This window comes from Columba livia, chromosome 2, assembly GCF_036013475.1.
Source record: "Columba livia isolate bColLiv1 breed racing homer chromosome 2, bColLiv1.pat.W.v2, whole genome shotgun sequence".
Taxonomy (NCBI): Eukaryota; Metazoa; Chordata; class Aves; order Columbiformes; family Columbidae; genus Columba; species Columba livia.
The window spans coordinates 72,745,792-72,772,362 of record NC_088603.1 but is presented as its reverse complement, the minus strand read 5'-3'; the positions used below and the strand labels follow the sequence as shown (position 1 = coordinate 72,772,362).

General features: G+C 39.2%; 1 protein-coding gene across 3 annotated transcripts in view; it reads right to left on the bottom strand.

Moving 5' to 3' along the window:
- The window catches only part of LYRM4 (LYR motif containing 4), a 90,843-nt gene that overhangs the window by 18,559 nt on the left and 45,713 nt on the right, over positions 1-26,571 (bottom strand). The window contains exon 4 of one of the 3 annotated variants that reach the window (XR_010470293.1): positions 1,720-26,323. The exons of the other annotated variants lie outside the window; for them this stretch is intronic. The gene's annotated coding sequence lies outside the window, so the exon portion shown is untranslated. The remainder of the gene's footprint in view (positions 1-1,719; positions 26,324-26,571) is intronic. 3 annotated transcript variants of the gene reach the window in all.

The window sequence follows — 26,571 nt, the reverse complement described above, 5'->3', positions numbered from 1 at the left end:
GGTTGTGCCACAGGCTTTCATTGCTCTTCTAGACCAAAATTATAGTCAGAAAAAGCACCCCTGCCCTTACTCGCACAGACATAGGGAAGATTTGTGGTAGACTTCAAGCTAACATAGTCACCGAAGTTTTTCCCCCTTGTCCACTGCTTATAGGACTGGTAATTATTTGTGAAAAAACAACTTCACAAACCATACCGACCTACAACCATGGAGCATCTGGACCATGTGGGAAGCCCAGTCTTACAGATCCCTCAGGGTGGAGGCTCCCCACTGACAACATCTGACCAGAAGGAAAAACAGACGGCCAACTTCTCCAGAATTTTCTGCCCACCTGACCTGATGTTCTTTACACCAGTCACTTGGGCAGATTTAAAACAGGCTGAAAAATCCCCTGTGTCCATTAAAGAATTAATTATGTGGCAATACTTCTCAGTCCTAAACATTGGGCGTAATCACTGGGGCTCTCGATGTACTTCCACTAAAAAAGCAGACCAACAGAAAATGTGTTATCAAGATACTACATTTGCTAATTTGCTGTACAATTCCAGGGTTAATTGACAACTTCTTGCCATTTCTGAAAGCAGTTTGACCAATTTTTACAGGAACTCCAACACTGCCTACAGCAAATCTATATGAGGTACAATAATGTCTACTTCTTGCAAGTAAAAGAAAAAGCTTTCAACTCAGCAAGAATTATGTTTCTTAACACACATACAAAAAAATCTTACAAACTGGTGTACAGATCCTCTGTACAAATCAGCATTTATAGACTAATATTTCTCACTTTCTTGCAAGCTCATAATCCTATCAAGATTTACATTAAAATATAGCAGAAAGGAAAAAATACAAAAGTGTAGAGTTAGCCAATTAAGAATTTCTTTAAACTGCAAGCATGCAAACCAAATTTAACTAATAAGTTAAAATTTTCTAATCTTGATTTTTGAGCATTTATGTTCTTACCCCACAAATTCATTCTTTAACTGCATAATTAGTTACAGGAAAAGGATTTCAAGTGATATTGGATCAATTTTCCTAAGCCTAGTAAGCTTCTATGGTCACACTGTCTGCATTTCTCCCGGCAGTAACTTCTGAAGCTGCCAATGCACTTTTACAGCAAAGATACTAAGTTCTCACAGGTTCCTACAGATACCCAGCAAGCACCTACAGGAAATGCCCAAATTAATAGCCTCTCTGGAGGAGAGGCTACAGCTTAAGTGCAAGTCTCTCTGGTTAGCCACCAGAGTATCGATTCGGGAGAGGGAAGTTGTAAACATTTCAGCTACAGGGTAAGCTTACAAAAGACCTTTTAGGTGATGAGAGAACCTGATAACAGAGCTGTGAGACACAACACCACAGAAAAGCAGGTTTCTTAGATACACATGTCCATAACTGGTCTTTATAAAGTTCAGACAGGACAGACAAACAAGCCATCACAAAATAAGGGAAAGTGTATTCAGAGTCACCACCGATTCCCAGATGTTCCTCCCCATGCAGTGACTCCATCCCTCATCATCTGCCTTTCATTACTGGCTCCCATTTCCAGCGTTTGACTTCTGTCGAATGCAGGGGAAAAGCCACACAAAGCAATGGTCACAAACTAAGGTCACTCCTTTCCTGCCAAGGCACACTGTAGCTTCTCCCATGGGGTGACAAATAGCTGCCCATCTCTCCCTATTTTAGATACAAACCCTCTAACCCGTATAAATTCGAAGCACTCACCGCAAGAGTTTGTATCTCACTGTGTTGCTTTTCTTCAGCTCATGTTAAGGGACGTAAGTTCAATTTTTTTTCAGTCTCAGAGGGAAACGTTGAATTGCTGAAGGATAGCGTAAGAGATGGACTAGAAGTTGCCCCAGTTACTACAGACTGCCTGAGTCAACATGCAAGCATTACAAAACTTCCCATGCAAACTGAAGAAGTTAATCTTAGAAACAAGAATGATAAATACTATGTTTTCATCAAAAAATGCTTCTCCTTTGAAATTCTGATTAGACGATAACAATGCACTTAGCATTTTAGGGAGAAACTTTCTCAGGAAATACAGTGGTAACACATTTATAATTTGCTGTGACTCAGATGATGTCTGACTTAACTCTCCTTAGGTTGCTCCTTCCCAGAATCCAGCTGAATTCTGATGCCTTAGTTCTACAGTGATGCCAAGTTTCCTTTCATTACAAAGGCTGTGAAGAACTGCAGAACAACTTCTTAAGTTGTGATATAGTTAAAAAAGCACAGAGCAAAACAGTCTGAGCAGATGCAATGGTTTGGCTTGTGTTAGATTAACGAGTTTTATACTTCATGTTTTTATGCCTGAAAAGTGAATGAATGTATTTTCAGTCTTTGTTCTACTCTACTTTCCTTAAAAAAATGGTGCAGCCCCTGCACATGATCCAGCCCTGAAGTAAGCCTGCCAAAGAGGTATCACTCTTATATAAAAGGATCTTCAGCAGTTTGTTCATGCAAGAATCTGGTCCAAGCAGAAAGCCAAGTCAGGTCATGCTGGATCTGACTGCAGACCCTAGGTTCTTGACTACAGCGTCCTAAGTCAAAAGTCAGTCAAACACATAGAATAAAATGATGTCCAACAGTGTCCAGTGTCCCACCTGCAGTCACTGTTTTCATGGTAAAGGAACTGGGGGAAGAGAAGCTATTTCCTAAGGTGGCAGCAAATCATCACTTAGAGGTCTGTTCTGTAACACCCACTGAGAAGGCCCAAAGAAGTCCTAGTAGGCCACAGCTAATATAAACAAAACAAAACCAAACATTCGTCAATGCCAGACAAGAAGAAACCATCTTTTGGAGGGAAAAAAGATACTGACAAAGATTGGCAATAAATTAGAAATGATCCTTTATTTGCACGAGAGGCAGGAGCTTTCCGTCTATTTGAAAGCACAGTAAGACTCCTTCAAGTCAGACACCACTTACTGCTACGTTAAATGATGGGAATGAAAATGCTACATACGAGTGCCTGAGTGCCCAGAATTTCAACACACTGCATTTGCTTTTATATCCATAAAGGGCCATCTCTACACTGCTAAATGCTGAGAACATTAATTTTTACTGAATGTGTTTTGTTTCTGCTGTAAAAATATAAGAAGGAAAAAAGTTCATGGCACAGAGATTTGGTCTCTTTGTGCCAATATTGCTAGTCAATATTAGCATGTAAGTTTTTAATGATTCACTATACTGTTTGATTACCTACACCCAAAAACCACCTTCATTAGCAGAAATATTGATTTTACAATGTTCAGTCCTACATGCTTAAGAAATACAAGCTGGTAAACCTAGTCCTGAATAATAAACAATTAAACTGATATAGTAACAAAATTCTAACAACAGGAAAATGTCCTCCTGCATCTAAATTGAGTTGCAGCAGATGACGTTTTAAATAATTTTAGTTTGAATCCTGCTGAGGTAATAATTTAGGGAGTGCTGCCTTGCCAAGCAAGTCACCAAGTGCTCCTTGAGAGGATGTGACTCTACTGTGGCCACAATGTATTGTCTGGTTCAAAATATTCCCCCTGAAGTAAAACAGAGTCATAGCACAAGGAAAATGGTGCCAAAGGTCAAGCTGACAAGCTTTTCCTATCAAGGAGAAAAGCTACCTGGTCCAAATCCAGTTTTTAAAAACAATGACAGAAAGTCAGTGCTTTTTCATTCAGTGTACAGAAAAATGCTGTCAGCATATTCCCCAGATGTTTATGTAATAAAAAATAAACTTTTTCCTCTTTTATATGAACAGGAAATTCTGAGCATCTTTTCAGTCTTAGAAACCATAGCATGGTTACAGTCAATAGACATATGTTTAAAACAGGAAAAAGATCTCCACTGTTCATAACATTAACTCTAACAGATAGACTTTAAAGTCTAAAGGGACAAGCATAATATGTCAATGTTACCTTCTGTTTTAAAGCAGCCACAGCATTGCTAGTAATTCCAGAGATAAAGCTGTAACTGTTTAAGCTACAGAACCTTCACTTCTGTCGAATTCTGCATTTGCACTTCGTTACAAGTGTGTTTTATTCAAATAAAATGTCAGCCACCTTCTATAATAAAAGATTAAACACTGTAATTAAGTGCTCAGAATGGCCATTTAGTGGAAGACTCTTGTCACTTCATAGAAAAAATACACACATCCCCACAATTACCCCTTCTTTTCCTCCTTTCTTTGAAGGACCAACCTACATGGCTAGGCCAGCAATCATAGAAAAAGAAGGAGCAAAGGTTTTTTAAGTAAAAAGAACACATTTTAATCCATTCTTCCTTCAAAGTAAATGTATCTTTCAGGAGTGACAAAAAGCATGTTTTAGCTGTAAGTCAGTCCTTATGTAAAGAACTAAAGTAAATAACTAAATCTTGGCTAATATTTGACAGTTGCTGCCTTATGGAAACACTGAGGTCTGCAAGGACAGTGGCAGGATGATTAAATGGTAAAACAGTATGTCAGCTGTTGAAGAGATTAAAAACCAACAGCCTGTATAATAGCAACAACAAAAAAGATCAACAGGACAACAGCAAGTGGTGGTATCAGCATTACCAGAAACGCATCACGTGAAAAAGGCTTTAGCTCCCATTGCAGTGCCTAAGTGAGTACCTAAATTCCCGAGGGTCCTGAGGTGTGGAAGGCTGAGAGACCTACTAAGGTCCATCCCATTCAACAGATTATGTTTGTCTAAACATCAACATTTGTTTTTCTTTTCATTTTTAAGAGATTTTTGGGTGTTGTCAGACAGTGCTGGGTGCCGGAGCAGGCCTGCTCCCTAGTGCTGGAGGGCAGCAGCCCTGGGGCCTGGGGTGCTGTGGCTGGGAGGGAGCTGGCGTGGAGCTCCCCTATGCTGAGGGTTATCAGATGGTGCTGAGGGTTATCAGATAGTGTTGCAGGTGTGTTGACAAATCTGTAGCCTGTTTATGAATTCATATATGCAGTGCAACACAGACAGGACTCTGAAACAGTACCTCAAGCAGAGCATACAGATTTCCTTCCCACTTGCAAGAACCAAGACTCTGGATCTTGACTCCTCTGCTTCTCCAGAAGAAAGCACCACAAACACAGCCAAAACCAACTAGTGGGGCAGGCTATGGAAGGTATTAAAACCCTTCTATGACCCTTCAGTTCCACCTATGTCAGAATAGCTGTTCTAAGTCCCAATGCAAAAGGAAAACTGTGGGGACAGCCAGTATAAGCACAACCCCGAGCAGACCTGTCCAAAAAGATGCTTAATGTATGGACTGACAGCATCAGTCAAGAGCTGACACATGCTGAGTCTCTCCATGTTGTCAACAACAGGCAATTGTGAGACTGGCAGCCAGAAGGCAGCTGATTCTGGGTTCTGACGGTTCTAGGCCAGACCCAATGACAGTCACCCCGTGGGCTAGTGGTGGCTAGTGCTGGATGGCAAGCCAGGAACCTTCTAGCAGCTCAGGCTCTCAACAAGCTGTTTAGAAGTTTTCCTTCAGATTCTTTTTAGCTTTAGGTATGTTTCTGTTTTCCTTTCATTGACTTTATTAAGAGGATTAATGATGAAAAACAGATCTATTGAAGCTTGCTTCTTTATGTGAATGGTACCTTCAAAGTTCATCTAGGATCGGGCAACAGAGTCCTTAAAGCTGTTAATAAAACTCCTGTATGCTTTATTTGAAAGGGTGCATCATGCTGCTTGTATCAATCTTTAGCTATTTAAGAGAAAAACTTTGACTTACATTCCTTAATTATTAGAATTTACTGAGAAATTAATACACAGGACAGGTAGATGCATGGACTTAATTGGGCAGCAAATAAGGCAAACGGAAATAAAATATTACCTACTTAAAATAATTAGGTAAATAGATTCCGATAGAGAAAGTGGTTTTTAGGTCATAATCAGTGGAATTTTAAGAACTGAAATGGACTGGGTACTGATTTCTGCCTGTTACTACAGCTTCCAATTCTCACTTTTTTTTAATGTTTTCTACTAAACATTGTGCAGTGTTTTCAGCACTGCAAACTTTTTTCTTAAATCAGTAATCTGGAAAAAAATACGTTCAGTCCTGTGACAGCACATTTCATCATAGGTAATTCAAAACATTTTGCCAAACGGATCAGTTAAATTTCACAAGTTTGCTGTAATGTAATGCAGTAACACCAACTTTTTTTTAACCTCCACCTGATTAAACTTTCTATTAGAAAACCTGAGTATTTGGGCATAAACAAAAAATGACTTCTCAGCCATCAGATCCACTTGACATTGAGAAGAATGTCATAAGCACTCACAAGCTACTGTTAGTTCCTGCTGATCAGATTCATGCTGCTGTCTCTGAGTCAGGATACACAGGGCAAACTGATAAAATTTGACAAAAGTGTATCAGAGGACCCAAAGCAGCACACAAACGAAGGTGAAATGTCACTATTTTGTCTAAAATGTTAATTATCCATTATAACTTTTGTCCTGACACATTTTTCTGTTGACATAAGTCCTGATCCGAAGAGAGCAAGAGAACAAGGCAGAGGCTGAGAATTTCTAATTTGGATGATGTTTTACAACCGAACAACTGAAGACAGTGATCAGGTCAGGTCACTACTCCATTATCACTGTCCTGCTACTGAACACTGTAGGAAGATGGGTGTACTCAGGAGACTTTAAAGAATGCCAGCAAGAAGCTTCCTAAACAGTATTTTCTCGCAGCTGCAGAGCAACTTAGAAATGTTCTCTTGTACTACAACCATGACTGCAATAACGTGAATACAAAGGCCTCGCAAAAGCAAGCACTAAGTAAAAGTGACTGGTGGCGTCTGCAGGAAGGAAACAGCTTAGACGTGGACCTTCCATGCGCACAGTCCTGTCATATCTCCTCTTCTAGCCATGAAAGAAGCTAAAACATGCAAAACAAAACTAACATCTTCATATTTGCCTCAAGACTTCACGCACGGCTGCTGAGTTACACACTTAGACTGGCAGCTAAGACTTCCAGTTCCTGCAGAAGAGGAGAGGTTGTGGGTGAACAATGCCAAAGGCCGTGCATGTACGAGGAGACTACGTACCTCACTGATTTCTTCAAATTGCAGCTACAAAAGGATGACATATTGTGCACAGGAAATAGGGAAATGACTGCATTTGTTATTAGAAATCTCTGGCCTCTTGAAGCATGCATTGTTCCGTGTGGTATTATCCCAGGCAAGCAAGCAGGTATCTAATGACTCTATTTTCTCGCAAGCTCAAGTTCTTAGGCATCAGACTGATCAGCTTAGAGCCAAGTGGAACTGCTGCCGTTATTTGTCACGAAAAACAAAATCCGTTTTTCTCAGTTATAATGTACTGATACAACCTTCCAGCAGTATCTCAGGTTGTGAGAGACAAAAAAACAGAAAGTGAATACACTTTTACAGCGTCACGTTCCCCTCAACCTTTGGTGTTCAAGTGTGTCAGGAACATGGTGTTCCATGTCAGGAATGTCACCAACAGCTGGTAGGAGAAACCTCTGCTGCCTTGGTTGGTTCTTGTGGTGCCAACTCACCGCATGGCTTGAGTGGCAAAAATGGGAACCCAGTTGTTAATCTTCAGGTATGATGAAAAATACACTGGAAGACAAGGACGTGTGTTCTGCGCTTCTGGTCAGGTTCACTTTATGCTTTGCTGCTATCCAGCATCAATTGAAATTACCATGAAGTGGACATACAGTTATTCGTTCATAAAATTCAAAACTGACAACATGCAAACATTTATTAAAGACACAGGTGTGGAAATAAAAATCACAGTTAACCTATCTACACTGTGGTAGGCTACATCAAAGAGATCTTCCTCCTTTTTCATCTCACCCTTTCTTTTACTTACAAGACAGCAGACAGGTTTCAAGCCTTTGTCCATGTCATCCCTTCCTGACAAAGTATCACAATTTTTACCACTGGTTCATGTCTTGGAACACATCCGCTCACACCAACTCCATGCAATGAATGATATCCAATCTCTTTCTCTTCAGCAAAGCATAACTTAATATATTCACTTATAACTTTTATATTGTGTGTCAAATGCATGAAAAATGTTGGTGCCCTGAAAAGCAGCAGCATTTTATTATGTAAAACTAAACATAATTAACCCTGTAAAATACTAGTGTTTCATGCCAAATATATTAAGAATAATGTCATATTGATTAATATACTAATATTCTTAACCTTTGTAAAGGAAATGCAAGGGTTCTGACTCCATTAGGTCCCTTCACCTTACTGACCTTCCTCAATAGCCACGAGATTGTAGATGAAGAAAGTACAAATATCTCTAAGGTTCTTCTTTGCCCACAAAAAATTAAGATGCAAAATAGAATCACCAATCTACTTCTTACATACGTTAATTAATTAACTTAAACCACGCTATGTTTAATAGGTGATTTTTAACACACAGCTCAGATTCCCTAGGTTATTTTCTTGCTATATTTTCTCAGTAAGCATAAAGTAGCTTTGAGATAAATAAATAACCCCGCCCTAACAAGCAATAAAACACAGAACCATGCAGTGTATCTGATAAAAGGATTCTAATTCAGCACAGAAGGAGCAAAACTTAAGCAAGTCTTTATCGACATTTCCTGCAGCACAAATATTGCCTCAGCTTTTTTAGAACTTGCTTGCATGCCAGAGCAAATATTTTCATTTAATTGAACTTGCTAGGCAACTCCCCAACATAAAGTGTATGGTAAAAACACTTTCCAGCAATATCAAGCCTGGAATATTTATTAAAAACATTAGCAATCCATGAAAACAAATACTAATTCTGCACATATTCAAACTACGAACTGCATGTATTAAATAGGACAACAGAATCTCATCTAAAAGAGGTTTTCATGTGGGAGAAGAAGAGATGGCTGTGTGTGGGTGCTTTTCTATACATTATTGCTAAGATTTGACCTTCTGAGCCACAACTGACTAAAATTAAGCACGCTTCATTTCGAGCTTGTTTGGGTGCATGCTGTATTATGTTCCACTGCTCTACAGCAGAATTAGCAGTAGGATTTAGAAGCATTATGAGTTATTTTCTTACAAGAAAATAAAGGGCATATTAGGACCTAAGTTGTGATTCTGTCTGTACTTTTCTCTCTGACACACCTAACACCGTGTGGGCCTAAATGACTACACCTTTCTATCTGCACCACCAAAAATTAGGATATATGTTTACCTACCACTATGGCCTCTGAATAAGAGAAATGTTAGTGTGAAGAGGATCCGTTGTTGTGGTTTTATACGGCACAGCTTATAATAATAATATCATTATATTCCAGGTCCCACTACTTTGGAATACCTAGTCAATTTAGAAAAAAACCCCTTATTCTTGCATAACACTTATGATTCCATAAGATCCATCAAGATCCCATTCTGTTCTTCTCTGACTCTGTGGCTGACCCTGTTCTGTTAAGTAGAGGGAACAGGGAGTTTTTATATTACTGAAAAAAGAATGATCATAATCTGGTTTCACAACATGGTTGAATGTAATGTTCAATGGCATTTATTTAAGCAAAAAATACCCTTCTGAAATGAACTGATTTAATAATGATTGCTGTTGGTTTAGTTTGCTGACAGTGAATTTCACCCATTCTTGAAAGATATGTCTCCAGGCAACCTGACAATACTAATTGCTTCATCTTCAAGAAGCAGTTTTCTGGGGTAGAGGGGTGAAATAATAGGTTGGTTGCTTTTTGTTTACTATTTCTATGCCACTTGAAATATTTTGCAAATATCCACTGGAAATTTCCCCCTTCATCATGTGAATATCAACTTGTGAACTGTGAAAAGTTAGAAGAGAACGTATAGAAAGAAATGTAAATCACATAAGTGTTACTGGAAGAAATACAGAGAATCACAGATTACCTGAAAGTAGGGTATTACCAGCTATCACTGACTGCTCATATTTTTGTTTACACATCTCTCCAGCTATGACAAACATCCTAAGTTCAGTAGAATCCAAGCAGCTTCAGAAAGCTGGGCATTTGGTAGAGGCATGGTAGCTAACACACAGGACCCTAAATCACAAATCTGTGACAGCAACATCCCTGTTTTTGACGAAACGTGCTGCTGGTTGCATGACATGACTCGACTCATGCCTAAACCACTCAGGAGTGCCATGGAGTTCAAAAGGACGGGCTCTCCACCCCTGCTCCTCCAAAAGCTCATTGCTTAGTCTGGAGTGTTTACAGTGGCAAGTGGCTGCACAACATGTTTTTCTCTTGGCTACCTAGAAAATGCAGACACTGCTAGTGAAATGAAATTAGAAACTACTTATTTACAAGTGGACCACTGTATAAAACTTTCACTTGCTAATACTGAAAACCAGACACTGAGGAGAGGGTAGTGGAGAGGATGGTACATGGCAAATTGACAAGTGAATCAATATAAAAACTACAAGTACAGTTTTAAGCTCTTCACTTATAATGTAAATCCCTTATCTAGAACCAAATTAAAGTAAAAGAGTTGCTGGAAAACGATGCACAGAATCTGCCAGAATTCAACACTCCCAAAACAGCAATGTTGTAGTTACTGATTGCCAGTGCATAGCTATAAAGCATCAGCTTCAACACTGCACTGCACTGCACAAGGTGGCAACTTCAACAAAACATCAAAGCATCTCCCATCGATCAGCTCTTCAAAAAGATTTCAAGCCACTGATTTGCAAATGTAACACAGTTGTAACTACTGAGAAAAAAAGCTAAGGCTTGTTTGAAACTCGTACTAGTTAGCAAATAGGAATCTAATCTTCCAGGATGATTTGAATAAATATATATATTTTTTGCAAGGGCAACATACCTGTAGTAAAAAATTACTTCATACTAGAGGACGAACATACACATTTCTGAAAAATGAGTAACTGTAATACAGTCTCGCTATAAGAAAGTGAATTCCTCAACAGTGATGCTGACACTTTCCAAAGCGTGTGTGTAAGTTATCCAGACCAAACTCATGACGATGCTTTCTGAAACATCTAACAATGTTAGAAGTTTGCCGCTTGCTGAGATAAATGACGGTAAGTGAAAGAGACAACAGAGCTTTTCAGGTACAATCGTTTTGAAATTCAGATGCTCATCTCTCAACACATTGCTTATTTAAAATTCCTAAGAATCAACATGCAAGTGCCCTTCGGAGCAATGTAAAAATTCAAAAATTGCGTTTCACTTCACTCTGCCTTTCCTGCCACAAGCACTACTCTCAGGCTCCTGAGACTGCTGGAGAAAACTGCCTACTCACATATGCATCCATTAGAAACACACTGAAATTCACACCAAACACGAGTAAGCCTTTGACTGAAACACAAGGCCTATACAGAGGCACTAACATACAAATCTTTCCAGGAGCTCTTACTGTTTTTTCTCCCCACATGCTCTTTATAAAACAAGAAACACACAATGCATTCATCCAAACTGAGGAAAACCACAGCATTTCTGTCCCAGGAGGCACAAGGCTCAGTTTATTTCTAGTTACCAAGGTCTCATCACACAGTCGCTGGTGCTGAAACCTGCCAGATAAAATATATAAATGGAGCTGTTGGCTGCACGGCCAAGATGCCAGCGTGCTCATCGTGGGCAAAAATAACAGCAGTACAGCAGGAAAAGCACGTGGGGAGACAACATTTTATAGGACAAACAGAACAGCTAGCAGTGGTTGTTTAGCCCTACTAAAGCCCAAACTCATGAATCTGAATATTTGTTATTATAAAGGATGTAATGTGCAGGAACAGCCTTTTTCTACAGACTTAGTGGGGGAAAAGGTGTAAGTTAAATCCTGTCCTCTCTGAATCCTTTAGCAAAATTACCATGGGCTTTAGGTGGGATCACACTTTGCTTATGGGATAATGTTTTAACTTGGTTGTATGATTTTTTTGATGAAATTTGAGAGAGAAAAGAATTTTAAATAGACATAATTCAAACTGTTCTATCTTAGATTATCTAGAAACACAGAGGCTGCTTCAGCTCCAGACAAACCATCTGCCTCAGCAAGTTCAAAAGTATTCATGTATCCAGAAAATAAATATAATTGGAGAGACTGAATTCACACTAGAATTTTCAGGTTTATAAGCTCACCTATTCACATCTGTTTACCTCGCTGCCACTGAAGAACAAGGAAATACACCTATAAACTAAACAGAAACTACCAAACTGTACCAATAAAAAGGAGTTTTAAGAGCAAGACAGAGGCTTGTAAATGGTAGATGAATCAATAAGACTGCGGTTCTTCATGGAGACTAAAGATCAATAAACGACCCTGTATTATTCCAGTGATGCTTGTAAAGGATTTTGTTAGCATTCCAGAGAAGATGCGATTACAGGGCAGATCAGTACCGTGCGACTTTGTCACACACTGCAATAAAGCCATCGTTTTTAATTCGGCAGCCAAAAAATTCTCCCTTGTTTTTTGTAGTAATGTAAGAAGCATTCAGCACTGATGATGAAACACATACAATGAATTGTATGTACTGTGCTCTGAAGAGTCTTGATCAAAGCACTGTACAGCCCAGAGCCCTCCTAAGTTCTGCAGAACGTTTCAAAGGTTCACTTACTATGAAATGCTGCATTTAAGCCAGTTGTGTGTTAAATGTCATTATAAGTAGGTCATATGTTGATCTTCTGATTTACCATAAAAAAAAATGTCATCTTCATGTACTGTCAGCATGAAATCAACATGCTACTTTTGTGATAACTCCACAAAACTGATAAGACTAATTTTGGCAATGGTGGACAGACAAAGATAGCCATGCTACTGCTTGCTTATTGTGCTGAGCTGGCAGAAGTAAAGCAAGCCGCTGAGAGAATCTGCATCTTCTTTACTGTCGATAAATCCATTTCATGGCTGCAGAGAAACACGTCTGCACTTGGCAAGGGCTCTACTTAAAAAGAAAAACAAAAGTATCATTGTTTCAGTGGACATTACGGAAACATAACTCCCCAAGTGAATCTGATGCATTACTAACACCCCTTTAACTGCTGTCTAATGATTTCTGCAGACATGAAATGGAATATTTTAATACTATTTTCAGCCATCTGTGCTGCTTTTTCTTTCAGCTCAGGTTTGCCAAAACTGTAACAAAAGTCCCTGTGCTTTATACTATCACATGCTTCTTAGTATCAATACACCAATTAAACATGTCACTGGTGTCCCAGGTACTAGCTGCTGAACCTTCATGCTGGCAGAAGCACACTTCAGTTGTGTATATAGCTAGAGCCTGCTAATTATTAAGCCATCCTCTTATTCTGCTTTAAGGTTTCTCTCAGCAATAAAGGGAATTCAGAAAGAAGCTTGCACAGAAGTTACAACATGATGAGAGGATGCAGAAGGCCATCTCTAATTACTTGTGCGACCACATGCTCTTGTCACTGTGGAGAAGTTAAGGTTTTTGGAGTGCATCTACGCTGACGTTTTACTTTGTACATGGAGCGCACTTGTAAAGTGAATTTCTTCATCTTCCACGCTTTGCTCCACATTGTGGCCCAGTGCCTCGGAGTGCACAGGGTGGATTCGGCTCCAAGGAAATCACCTGGGAGATCTCCAGAACCATGCCGAATGTGCTCCAGCAGTAACTCAGCATTAAGCTGTCAGGACTAGACAAGAACTAACGCACAGTAAAACCCCAAACTCAAAGCATACGCATCAGGTTCTTGACACGAAGTATTTTGCTTTACTGGTATGTTCACACACCTATTCGGGGTTGTGCTGCTTGTAGCGAGTTCAGCAGCTCCTTCTGTCACCATCCGTTATTCCTTAATTATTACGATACATAATTTGATAGCCATGAGGTAAGGGAGATAACTTTCTAACAAACACTAAAAAATAAATTGGTGAGTAAATGACACCTCTTCTCTTCCCCAATAATAAAACAAGTTACTTTTCAGCTCCATCAGCTTTGTTGATCCAGGTCACGCTTACTTTGACACTGAAAACATGTTAACCAAACTATGCCCTGAAGCACATTCATAAAAGTGCCACAAAGCCTTCCAAAACAGACAAGAAAGTTACATTTACAACAATTAAAATATTTAATCTATTCACAATAGAGACGATTCTAAGCAGTAGCACAAAAAGCGGGGACATATATATACAACAAGTTCCGAGTCAAAAGCAACAGTTCAACAAGCAATGCTTTCAGAAAGATTCACAAAACCTTGTAGAAGTTTCTCTTTGGAACAGAGCCTTGCAGTAGAAAATTATTATGCTCTTACTAATATATAACCTGCTGTCAACTGTTGTTCTACTCAGTGATGTACTATTATTTTCTCTCCCTTCCCTGCATTCCTCACCACTTGAGAAAAATGAACAGCATGTAAGCTAAATAAAGGAAAAAATTAGAAAGCAAATATCTTTACGCAGATAACCGGTATCATCTCAGGTAGTGCACCCAAAATTATTTGCACACATAATTAGAGAAAGGCTGCTACAAACGGATGAGTCAAAAAAAGGCTAACTCACAGGCAGCAGCAATGGGATTGACAAATTATTCACTGTACTAGAAAGGGAATATTGAGAAAAAGGCTTAAAGATACATATGGAAAAAAAAAAAAAGTGGTTTATTCTTCCCTTTAATGCTGTTCCTTTAAAGAATGGCAGCTAAAACCAGAACTAATACATATAGCTGAAGGGGATTTCTGTACAATGCAGTTGTCACACACAAATGTGTATTTCATTGCTTTGGTAGAGACGTATTTGTGAGCTGCAATGGTGCTGAGCAAACCTCCTGTTTTCCTCACAATTCCCTGGATGAGGCATGTACTTTTTTCTTTTTTTTTTTTTTTTCTCCCACCTTAGGGCAATCAGTTTCACCACACAAGCTTTGTCATTGAGGACTTTTCCCAAAGCTAATTTATAAGCTGTTTTTCACATGCCTGTTCCCAAGGAGCACTTCTAGGACAACACGTGGCCTGACAACTGTCTGCACACATGAGAGAGGTGTAAGAAGTTCCAACCTTCCAGCTGAGGTAAAGCAACCGACCGCACCTGCGCAACAAGTCTACCCTGATGCACAATGAAGTGAGCTTACTTAGGTACCCCTATTTTTTATTTGCATTGCAGCAGGCTAGGGATGTACGTGCAGCTGGTGATGCGCCTCACGTGAGGCAGCAGCAACTTCCAGCAGAAGGATCTGCTCCACCAAACCTGGCTCAGCTGCTCTCCTTTGTCTGCACTCTCAAAGCTCTTATCCAACCTCACCTCTAACTCAGTTTAAATATTTGTAGAGTGCCTTCTATAACTAAGTAGGCTAAAACTACCGAAAGTGAAGAAAGGAACAATTTATGGCAAGTGAAGCGAGGATGATGGGGAAGGAAGAAGGCTGGGGAGATGACAAGTGGAAAAAAGTAGGAAGACAACTGGGTTCAAAAATTTTCCGTTTTGGCAGAAAAATACACATCTCTATTAAGTGACATAGTCAAATCGCAAGTTCATCAATTATCACTCAAGTAAATCATGGCATAGATCTGTGCCTTCTTGAAGTTTTTACTCAATGTGGAAAAGTTAGACTAAAGCAATAATTCTAGGTTAGCAGACTGTGAGCTATCATAATGTTCAGCTATAGGCTTGTAGGGAGAGAATAAAAAGAAATTTCACACAGTATTCCAATACCTATGCCAATAACATTGACAAAAAAGACACTTGGCAGCATCGCGCACTAAATATATTGAAGGTGCTGATACCTATTTAATATGCAATATTGCTTCCTCTCAAGCTTGGCCCAGCTGAGAATGGTCAGCATCAGAGGAAAATCTGAGTGCTGCAAGAAAGGCTTTTAATGATTTTATATGTGATATCACTTGTTTTGAGTTAGTCCTGGCAGAAATACTACGCAGAAGCAGTGGGGACCCCTTCCCTGCTATCTTTAAACCCTGAGAAGCGATGGCCCTGAGTCTGTCCCCACTCATGTGGTTGGGTTGATGTTTCTCTTTGTGGCAGTGCAGTCTGCCCTGGGCTCCCCCTCTGCAGAGAGCCCCTTTGGAAGTGATGGATGCTCTGGGCTGGGGGCTGCCTAGATGCCTTCACTGGGAAACCAACCTCCTGTTTCTCAAAGGTGGAACTGCTTATACCAGCGCTACTGCTGAAAAATGCTCTTTTTATACCTTTGATTGAGCTCCACTTGCATCTTTCAGAAGATGAAGGATGTTATTCCAGAGCTTTTAAAAATCAGTGGCTGCCATTTGATGCATGTTTTATCCTGCTACTGGCTATCACTGTCACTCACAAAAAAGCAGTCAAGCCCCTTCCTGCAATTTCTCCTCCCCACTCTGCTCCTGCTGCCAGCAACATCTGTACAGCTGTTTGGTGAAGTGACTGGGAAAGCAGCCAGGTTAATCCCCAACACCACTCTGGTATCTTGTCTGGAAAAAACTGCTTCCTAGCCAGCCTGACCCCTCTTCCCATGTACCACACCACCTACTTTCACTAACACAAGGTGCCACACAGGACTGTAGTTTCCAGAGGCATTGCCAAATTAGAGCTCTTCTTCAACTACAGACTGATGGTTGCAGCCTATCCCCATGAAATCCTTCTATGGTTTGAAACACGTATCCTGCATTCTCTTCCCTGAGCTGCTGAGTAGACGTGGCTTAATCCTACATCACAGACGCATCTCAGTGAGGCGGCTAATTGATGTCTCTGAAGTGTCCAAGCTTCTGCTAGAGAGCCAACAAAATTCTTCGGAATACCTCAATATCAAACATACTACACAAGATCTCATTTTAAATTGTGTTCAAACTGCAAGAAGGAAAAAAAATGTGCCAAAAGTAACAGTTTTCAGCTATCAAGAAAGCAATTAAAGCAACAGCCATGCTACAAAATAAGTTACTTCTACTACAACAAAGATGCTTTTTATGGAAAAAAGTGCAGCAGTTTTAAAGTATAGCCAGCATGGTTTGCAAACATCAATAAAGAAAGCAAAATTTGTGCCCTTGGTGGCAACTGTCTGTTTGACAGTAGCAGGAGCCTTTTCATTTTGCAGTATATCGGCTACTACTTTACATCGAATATATTTATTAGAAAAGCAACAGCTCTCTTCTATGTTTGTCTTACCTGAGGAAAAGTATTGTAGAAAGCACTACTGTATAACAACGTTAGATCCTTGCTGTGCATTTTCGTGGGGGTTTCTTCAGATCGTTACAGGCCATTAACCTTTCACTTCAGGTAAGTAATGAACAATGACTTTTCCAAGAAAGGAAATCAGCAGTTACCAATAGCAACTTACTTTTAAATACATGCACCAACCTCCTGTGCATGCACTTGTTATTTTTTTTTTAATCAATTCTGGAATGAAATAAGAAAGGTTTCCTTTGGCTTCACCTTGAGCTGATAATGAACAAACCCTCAGTGAAGCCTACTCCCAAGGAAGTCTTCCTTACTAGCACTGATTAAAAATAAAATGAACTTTCTGCTTAGGAAGCGAGATGTATTGCTTCCTGCTCTCCTTCACCAGGGTATCTTGTAATTGGACCAGTGCTAATTGGGCACTTCAGCCAAACAATTTAATTTAAAAATGAATAATAAAAAAATAGACTCCCGTTTCCCTTGGTTTCTGACAGTGTTAGTGTCAGTGACCAACACCAATATGCTGAACTATGAAATCAACACAAGACCTTAATTACACTGGGGAAAGTGCAGGAAAACCCTGTCGGGTTATTTCTTTCTCATTGTATTTATGTACCAGATTAACATAAATTTTCAAGCAGAAAACACAAAAGTGTTTCTTAAAGAACCTGCTCTGATTGACATGTCATGTACAACAGTAGGATGGGCAGAATAGTGCAACTAACACAGGTTGAAAATTGTCTCTAACACTGATGTGATTCTGTATCTGTATCAAATTATCAACTATAAAACAGGTTAACATTTTTTTGTCTGACATCAGGCCATGTCATTTACAAAGGAGGTGGTAAAATCTGACAGATTCAGGACAGCAAGCTAGAAGAAACAGAGATATAATTAAAAAGTAGGTTATTTCTTAAGCAGACACTAATTGGGAAAGACTTGCATCTCTCTCGTTTTTGTTTATACATAATGGTGCTCAAAACCACATAAATAATACCAGGGAGCTGAAAATCTTCTAAGCAGCTGAGGCAAGGCAGTAACAACTAATACTTATTTTTCCTTTCCCACACTGCTTCATTCTATCCATTAATTCACCTTTAACCCTTGTGCCCTTAAGTCTTCTCTTGCTTTTATCATTTCTCCCATTAACAGGGCCTCTTCCACTCCAAAAGCAGCAGCGGTGAACTACTTCCTTTTAACGTATCATTTCCAAAACGAATTTCCTCCAGGAAGCGGGCACCCACCAGCCCATCTCAGCAGAACATGTAAGATCCCTGGAGAGGTGCTGGAGAATAAAGAAGATCTTGGGGAAACAGCCTGACATCTTCTCATGCTGCCTTTCCCTTTGTATTTTTTGTATGGCTAAACCACTAAAAATAATGCACTGAAAAACTGCATGCTACTACTTCCTTCCTTTAATTCCATATACTGGCATTCATAATTAGAATTTGTTTATGAATTTTAAGACAGATTTTTTTTCATGCTAATATGATGATACCCTTTAGTTTTCTACTAAATACTTATAAAATTTTTGCAGCAGAAATATATAGTTGCATGATGCTTTGATGGTTTTTATTAAACTTAATTTATACTTCTTTACTATTCTGCATGCAGAAACTAGGATCCAGAAAACTGCTGATGGGCTGCATTTCTAAATTCTGTGTTGCCTCAAATACTAACTCAGTAAAGACTTGAAAAAAAATCATAATTAGAAGCCCCAAGAGATCAGAGAGATTGCTATTTTAATCTGTTACAGAAATACAGATTCAGAAGAGACTTCTGATACCAGCAGTATAAAATCCACAAGCCCAGAAAGGCCTTTTTTTTTTTTTCCATAGAATAAAATACATAATGCCAACATGCAAATAAAAAGTTTAAAATGTGTAACCAAAGACACAAAAGATGACTTGACATTTATCTGCAGATTTAAACAAGGCTTAGAGCACATTTTGTATTTTCAGACCTTCTGTCATATGAATATAATTAATTTAGTTTCCATCAATCACTTCTGTATAAACATGAAAGAAACAGTTCCCACTGGATTCCACATTAATCATTGCTCTGAAAGATCATTTAATTACAGCAAGTATTAAATACATCAGAATATTTCCCCAAAATTGTTCTGCATTCTCCCCAGAATTTTCTGCCACGTTCTGTCTTTGCATGAGCCCCCTGGTTCCCTACTAGCACCTAGGGAAGCTTTGCCTGCAAAATAATATATGAATAAAGATCTATGCTTTTCAGACTGCCTGGTCTACTTCAGACTTCAGACTGGCTACTTCCCCTCCCCAACTCCTCCAAAGTGGTTTGCAGAAGAAAATGACAGAAACATGATAGTGTCAAAATATTTGCATAAGGAACATTTTGAAGATTGCCCTAATTTCCTTCCTTTGTATGGTCAGTTAATCATCTTACAACCCAGTATGAAGATGCTGACTGGGTACCCTCAGCTGTAACAGTGGCTTGAACATGTCATAGTTTCCCCACCAAGTTTAAACAGCGTGTGATTCCACAGACCTGTGGACACTGATGTAAACTTCCAACAACAAAGGACCAAAAGAGACCAAGCCACAAATGGCAGGCTTTAGCAAGATACTTTCAGTGGAATAAATAAAAATAAATCCACTGCAACAGGTATATTAGCTATTCCTATTGTTTACCTATGTATTTGGAAAATAAAGTACCCTGCCCAGCCTTTTTTGGTTGCTTACCTTAAATAAAAGCAGAAGTCACCTACAAAAATATAGAAAGTGAATACGAAACAGAGGGCAGCTAGAAACTTTTGCAGTAACTGAATTACATCACCACCATGAGCAAAGCCTAGCATCAAAATTACAGGTGGTACTTTTTAAATTCTGATTTTCAATCTAATATTTTTTTCTAGTGTCATAGTAACATCAACTAATACAATGTAATCTCATACTAAAGATAATGAAGAATAAGTCAAGTTCTTATAAATCAATTGTTCTTTGTGTGAATTTATATTTAGCAGTAAATAATCTCAAAAAAGAAGAAACAACCCTTTATGCACTGGTGTGTCTTTGACAAAAGGGATTGCTCTGCTTGGGAATTGTTTACAAAAGTGCAGATAATTACTCAAATCTGTGCCTATTAGTATGGGTACAATCCTATGAAATGAAACTTTATCTGTTTCTTGCACTATGTAACAGTGATGTTAAAATAATTTGTTGTTATACAGAAAACAAAACTGCATCAGGTTGGGTTTTATAGTACACACATGGTTCAGTAATTTCCCTGCCTACTTCCTCGGTCCCCAGAGGTGCCTTTCTGGACTGAAACCATGAAGTAGTTATACCACAGTGATTGACGGGGTGCTGTTAAACAAGTAGTTTCATTTGTTTAGGGTGTTCTTGGTTGGATTGCTCAGCTGTAATGATCCCCTTGATGTACTATAACATTACAGTTCTTAAAAACCACAATTCACTGCCACAGCAGCACTGCTATGCCAATGTGATGACCATCAGCATGAAAAATTTTCCTCCAGTACTTTACATTCAGAAAGAATTGCAGGTTTCACTGTAGGCGTAATGCCACACCAGATTTCTGAACTTGTTCCCATTCACATTTGAAGCATATTTTGTTTCAGCCAGCAGAAACCTTCTAGCATCGGTTGTCAAGAGCCACATTATAGCTCCATTAGCAGGTGTTTTCTCAGATATGATTAAGGATTAATATAGCTCCATTGCAGAAGATAAAGCTGCCTTAAATCAGCATGTATGTATTCACTGGATTATCATGTATTCAAATTTTGTTGATGATGTTAAAGAGAATGGGGCAGACTGGGAGGCTTCACTGAAAACTGCTGTTTACTTCCATGCACACTGTATAAATTTGAAAGCCACTGCTACTACATGTAGAGGATGCAGGAAATCCTGTAAGCAAAACTGAGATCTAAAAGCAGTAGATGCAGGCGTAGCAATCTGCGAAGAGAAACACAAATGTTCTTGCAGTACTACAAAAAACAAAAGCACACACATGCAATAACCAACTGCAGAAGACACAAATATGTGTGTGGAGAAAGCGACCCTACTTCGACAAGGGTCAACGGGATATACATGGTCGTGGCAGCAGATATTGCAACCTGTGGCATAATAACTAAAGATGGCTTGTACATCTGTTAAAAACTTGAGTGATCACCAGCTAATAGTTCAGTGTTGTCAGTGGTTTCAATGGGTGCCAGGTTAACAGCAACAAACAAAAGGTGGGTAAAGAAACACCCAGCTCTCCCCATTCTTCAAAGCATCTGCCAGCCAAGAGGTGATGCAACAGCCTGGGCATCAGTGGGAATACCTCCCTGCGTGGACATGAACTGTGTGACAGTCACTCCACAGGAGATAATAAATATAACAATTTTTTCTTATACATCCATCATCACAAGGTCAGTAAGCATTTGTCACGATTTGCTGAGAAAAAACAACCTGGGCTGTTTTCTTCCTTATTCTTTCTTTTTCTGTGTTCCTTATTCTACATCAAAGCACTCTGAAGAGGTGTTCAGAACTAGCTAACTTTCTTGTGTACTGGAACAAACAGTTATGCTTTCTACACATACAAAGAACAATATTTTGCTTCTTCACAGAAGCGCAAAAATAGTCTCAAAGTGATCATTCAGGGAATTGCATAATGTGAAGGAGGCACCCTTCAAACCCAGCTTTAGGAAACAAAAGCATGGCTGTGATTACTTCCCTCACACAGCAAGAATGATGCACGCTTCTTCATGTTCTCCTGCACGCATTTATTCTGGAATAAGAGCTTTTGTTCCCCCTTTAGCCTTTAGCACTGTTTCCTAAGTGAAAAATGGTGTGCTACAGGAAAAGGATCTTTATGTTAGGCTAAGAACTTCAGCCAGCTTTGCCCTTCCCTGCCTGGCTGTATTCACAGCCACACCTCGCATTACTGAATCTTGAGCAAGCACAAAGTGCCTGCAGAAATGCTGCTGATTCAGAACTCTTCACCTACCGTGGGACAGCCTGTTACCACCCGCTTCAAACAGGGGTAGGTGGCCATGCAGGACATACAGCAGGGTAGCAGCAAACCTCTTAAAATTCTTTTTATGGCTTTGGGAATTAACTTTTTTTTTTTTTTCTTTGAAAGAACGAGACATTAGAAAGCCAAAATCTCTTCCCTCACTCACAAGACATTCAAATAATTTGTAGTATGATCACTCACTTGAATCAACCATAATGTTCAAACATTTCCTTCCCTAACTGAAATGTCATCTATACTGCATACTTCATGACTGAGCATAATCATTTAGACGAATTTTTGTACAGCATTAAGGAAAATGTGACCGAAATAATAAAGCGAGTGATGAAATTCCAATGCCCTGAGCTGAGCACTGGCAAAAAGCTGCAACTCCCAGGGACATCGCTCTCCCACCTAAACACCAGACTATAAAGGTGTGAATGATGATTGATGCTTCCTCACCAGCTTAAAAGATTCTGGAGTGAGGATGCAATCAGAGGTTTCTGTGATGGAACAAGTAAAAGTGACAGAAAATGCTTGAAGTCCCTGTGGCAAAAGTATGCTAAGTTTGTACTGAGGATGTGAAGTTTTTACTTTCTCTGAATTTGGGGACAATGGAGTTTTTTTAAAAAATGTAAAAATATGTGTCGAGTACATTTATATGGCTATTTATAAAGTTTAAAAACAAACTAAAACCCATTCTCATAACAAATCATATGAGCACAGTATTCTATTAACTCCATTACAGTCATATTGTGAAACAAGTCACCTCTCAAAATGTCTGAAAATAATATTCACACATTATGTGAAATGTGTGATACTTGGCTTTTTGGATTGAGAAATGTAAAATTATTTCAGTTGTGTTTACTTACAAATAATTTGTTTTTAAAAGCATGTATAAATAACACAACACTTCACAGAGCTAACATTTACTTTCTTAACCAAAAGAACTATCCAAAATAACTGGAAAGTTTAGTCCTTTGAAGAGATGACTAGTTTCACGATATGACTGAAATGTATGCTGCAGGTTCTCTAATGAAAAGTGGAATGAGGGTGGGCTATGACTTTTTTTTTTTAATAGATATCACATCACTACAAACACTGAAGACTGATAAACAATCTTTTTTCTTTTCAACAACTTGCTCTACACACATTTGCAGTGGGCGTCCAGAGGAAGTAGCTTATGTGGAAGGGGGATCTTGGAGTTTCCAGGCAAACAGCATCTATAGGACAAGTTTGGTAAATGTGGCGTCACCCACAGACAACTCTGTGATGCTGCGGAGGTTTGATGCCTGTGCCCTGTGAACAAGGAACCAACACAATTTGGATATTCCCAGCAAGCAGCCAGGTGATCTTGCCTGCTACAAGCAGCAGAGGAAAGATTCATGCTGGGCCCCAGGGAGGAAGGGAAGAAATCACTGTAGGACACAAGTCGCCACACCAGAAGAGGACCATGTTTTGAGCACTGATAGACAAGCAATCTGTGAAATTATAAAGAAAAGGAGCAAACTGCTGCAGCTCTAATTGGGCAGACCAACATTTTGTGCACTAATGATGTAAGGGTTTGCACTAATCCTGAGTCCAGCACGACTGACTGAGGTGTGAAGTGCTCTAGCTCCATCTCCTCTGAGCATGATAGAGTTATTCAGTACCAGGAACAAAGTGGGAAAACAGTGCTGACAGATGGAAGAAAGGAACATGATCCTGCAGTGTTCATGGTCCTGCTCATCAAGCTGGAAGAGTGACAAAACCTCTGGTCCTTGAATTTCCTCATTAATACTTACTCAGCTTGGGTAAGATCTCAATTTGCCTCAAGGCTAATGAGCCTCATAAAGCAGCCTGCAGGGCCATGATGTCTTGAGGCAAGGCCAGGAAGGAAAGCCCATTCTTGGGATCCATTTCAGCTGACCAAGACTCACTCCAGCACAGTAGGCTGCAAGGTCTCTTGAGAAAACACAAGCCCTGTCATCTTGGTAACTAGCACGAACAAGTCTGAGAATGAGCCCGCAGAAGGTACTTCTGGCAAGGCAGAGACCTAACACCAGATATACAGCAGGAGTGAGGAGGAGAGAATTGCTCCTCAACTACAAGAAATGGCTCAAAACAAAGAGAAACCGAAAGATCACAGGAGAAAAATCAAAGCGGAATGACACAGGAGCCCCCCTGCCCTCAAAGCCCAGCTCCAGCCCAGGGCACTTGAGAGGAACTGTGATGTCCATGGTAGAAGTTATGCTGTGTATCAACTACATCTATTTATTATTACAGTTACCAACAGGACACTGCTGGGGAATATTTCCCATGGACGATCGTACTTTTAATAGTACATGTAACAGAATATCTAGAATACGAAGTTTTGTAATGACTGCAGCAAACATTTTAGGTAAAAAACTGAAAAGCAGAAAACCAGTAATGCAAAATTCCTGTAACTCTGTTAACACCCTCTTGCAAATATTTACACACCAAAGACAACATATCAGTGAGAATGCATCAAGCTTGGAATGAAACAACACTGATGGGAGAAAATAAACGTAAAAATATGTCCTTTTGCTTTTTTTCACTTTCCTGGCTTTGGATGTACATACTGTCAGGCTTCAAGCTTTGTTTATTTTGTGCAGGGTACTGGAATCCTGTAAGTGTTTATGTGTGCATGTGAGAGTGTGAACGCACAGCGAAATTCAGTAGCTACACAAGTTAATAGGACCTTTAAACTACAGAACTGTTCCTCAGCTTCTACTGTTTCAATTTCTAATTCCTTAAAATTCAATAAATCCAATACCAAACCATTAACAATTCTGTATCTGCATCAATAAACAGCATTTGATTAATGACATGGGCTGCTACTACCAAGAAGATGCTTGCAGAGCAATGTATTTTATCCTTCCTACTGGAAAAAATACTGTTTTACTGAGAACAGTACTGTCTATCAAGAGCAGACCCTCAGAATGGAAATTCAAGGATGCCATTACTGTATTTGTGACCTATTGTGAGGGCTGCATAGATCTGCTGTTTTTTATCTCCCCCAAGTGGTCAAGTGAGCTTTTAAGTCCGCCTTAGAGAAGCAGCTTCCTCCCTCTCTAGAGCATCTACAGAGTCAGATGAAAAGGCTTATGGTGGACTAGAGAAACTTGAAAGCTGATCAAACATTCATTATGAGGGTAGAAAGCACAGGAAATGCACAGTCTCGAAAGCAACTCAGTTACTCCACATATTCCCACATAACCCCTAAATTTACGTCCCAACTCTCTTTCCAGTACACAAGTGACTAAACTACAACTTGAAATAGTACCCATGTCTGACAGTTTACAAGTGGGTTTAATCACCTTGATACAGATTTGCTAATAATTTATAATCTAATATGTCTTTGAAATAACTAATATTTCAAGCACCTGCCATCAGAGGTATCTGAACCAGTATAATCTCATTGCAATTAATAGCCTCAAACCATTTAATCGCAATCTATCACTGCTTCTCAAACAACGGTGATTACAGTTACCTTCCATTTTTCTTTAATGTCTCCTGTAAGTTATAGCAAATAAACAGATAGCCTTCACCCTTTTAGTCATATGTATGTTTAAAAAGTGGCGACAGGGTATGGAAAAAGAGGAGGAAATCCTTACTGTTATTTTAGCTATACTCTAAATCTATTACAAACATTAATGTAGCTGTAGGCCAGTTTAGACAGGATATAAACGACTGTCCTCCACTTTGGTCTTTTCTTCAATCATTAAAATTTACTTAATATTAATGAAAAATACTTTATATCCCTAGAAGCTAAAAGCGTCTCTTTATTCACAGAACAATTACACCTGGCTGTATCATAAATTATCTACTTTGTCAGGATGACATACTTATAACCTTATCTGGAGGACCAATCCTAGGTATGAGAAAAGAGATTTGTTTTCATGCCTAATAATTGGTAAAAACGCTTTGCTGTTTATCTAAGTTGTAAAGAGTGCTCTTTATTTACGGTTGTCAAATATTACCAGGATCACTAGGAAATCTTTCAAAGTCACTGAAAAATTTGAAATAGGGAGTTGCCACTGGTGTTTGTTCTTACTGCTCACACACACTGAATTTCCCATGAGATATATATTCGATTTTGTGATTGATCTTCCCAAAGAAAGGTCTAGCTGGAGGCAGTTGCCTTGGGCTGGGAAAAGCAGTCACCAAACAGGCATCTTTCTCATTATGACAGGCAAGGGTTGCATTGACAGTGATATTAAAACACTTTTCTTGCCTTGTCAAAGGTGCCCCTGAAACTGGGATGAAACATGTTCAGCATTCCACAAACCGAGGTTCAAAAGTACATCTTAGCTTCTACTTCCACTGGAAAAAGAAAAAAAAACAAGGGGATTTTTGTGGAAATGACTTAGGAATTACAACTTTGGGTACAGGTATAACCTTATGGATCCACTCCTGTTTTATGCTCACAACTTCATTTTTGATTTCTTATGGCAAATGCTGGATTCTACAACAGCTAAGACCAAGGAGCTCTTTTACTCAAACTCCCACTTTCACCCTGCAAAAGTTTTCAGAAAAATTCATGATGTTGATTGAAATTCCAGTGTTTATCT